Below are 2,070 nucleotides of genomic sequence, written 5' to 3' on the forward strand. Positions count from 1 at the left end.
ATATATATATATATATATATATATATATATATATATATATATATACATATATATATATGATGGTGCTATGTAAATGGCCCCCATGAATTGTAGTCATGGTCGTTGATGGTGCCATTTATATGGTACCAGTGAATTGTAGTCATGGTCATTGATGGTGCTATGTGAATGGCATCCATGGACCATGGTCATGGTCATTGACAGTGCCATATTTATGGCACCTGTGAATCATTTTTGTGGTTGTTGCTGGGGCCATGTAAATGGCACCCATGCATCATAGTCATGGTCATTGCTGTTGTTATGTAAATGGCACCTGTGCCAGTGGCACATAAAAGCACCCATTACACTCCTGGAGTGGTTGATGTGAAGAAGGGCATCCAATCATAGAAGCCTTGCCAAATCGGACTGGAACCTGGTGCAACTCTCTGGCTCATCAGCCCCAATCAATTGTCTAACCTATGCCAGCATGGAGAGTAGACATTAAATAATGATGATGACGATGATACAGTGGCTGCATACTGCATATGTGTAGTGACTGTGTCTTTAGCACTGTTTGTTGTTTGTTGTATCTTCCTCTTTCTCACAGTTCAGTTATGATTTAAGGGTGATTTCGCTGCTTCTTCTAAAAGGCTGAATGATTATGTAGGGGTTCCCTTATTGACTGTGGAGAGAGACTTGTAGTTTTGAAGTAACTGAGCAAATGTGTGGTTATGTAACCTAGTATTATAAGTCTGTACATAATCTGACTGGCATACCTCAGCTTGATCTGGAACGATATTACATTTCTTCCCAGCATGGTTCTCTCCAAGGGACATAACTCTAACAAGCAAACGTTCCTTTATTTTTTAACTTTCACTTTTTTTTTTGTATGACATCTGCAAACCGAATGTGGCACTTACTAAACTTCAGTTGCAAAGGTCCAGCACCATACCTTTTTTCTGCCAGCCCTTCTGATGAATGCCATGACTTGTTGTCTCAAACTATTGAGTACAGAACCCATTGGTAAAATCGGTTGAAATGGGATTACATTATTTCATAAATAATTAATATACCCAATTCTAGTGACAAATACACTAGTACCTGTTATTTTTCTGACTCGTGGATTCTCAGACAACTTGATGTCAACTATCTTGACATCAAGTACTAATTGAAAACAAATATCAGCATCATACAAGTGCTTTCTTCTTGCAATCTTCCTTGAAACCATGTATGGTCATTGTGTTATTTGTGTGGGAAAGAATAGGGGAAATATTACCTTACTTGGAAACAGGTGAGGGTTGGTGACAGGGAAAGCATCTAGTTATAGAAAATCTTTGACGAATTTTGTTTTGACTCACGCTACATGTAAAAGTGGACATTGAAATGACAATGATTTGTGTTTCTTTTATTTGATAGTAAGTAATCATTCTCTGTAATCTAAATTATATTTATAGGCTAAAATATATAAATACCCCTTTTTTTTCTTATGGTTTGACTTTATGCAGAAAGTATCACAAAACATTTTTATTTGCTCCAAAGTCAACTGTGGTGCAAGTAAAACAAATTTAGGAACCAATGACACATCTAGTTAATGTTTCCGAAATTAATTTTCATGTTTCAGTTAATGTTTCAAGTATGATATGTAGCTCTGGTTGGCCCTGCTTAAGACGGCCATGATATAGAACTACCTGACTGAATATCAAGTGTAAGGATACAAAACCCTTCACCTGCAAATGGAAGTCATACTATACATAAGCTTTATTTTTTCTGAGATTTCATTGTCCATAATTGGTGGTACACATTATACACAATTACTTATATAATAAATATGATAATATTCTGCATGTGAACTATCATCATCATCATCATCATCATCGTTTAACGTCCGCTTTCCATGCTAGCATGGGTTGGACGATTTGACTGAGGACTGGTGAAACCGGATGGCAACACCAGGCTCCAGTCTGATTTGGCAGAGTTTCTACAGCTGGATGCCCTTCCTAACGCCAACCACTCAGAGAGTGTAGTGGGTGCTTTTACGTGTCACCTGCACGAAAACGGCCACGCTCGAAATGGTGTCTTTTATGTGCCACCCGC

This window comes from Octopus bimaculoides, chromosome 7, assembly GCF_001194135.2.
Source record: "Octopus bimaculoides isolate UCB-OBI-ISO-001 chromosome 7, ASM119413v2, whole genome shotgun sequence".
NCBI classification, from domain to species: Eukaryota; Metazoa; Mollusca; class Cephalopoda; order Octopoda; family Octopodidae; genus Octopus; species Octopus bimaculoides.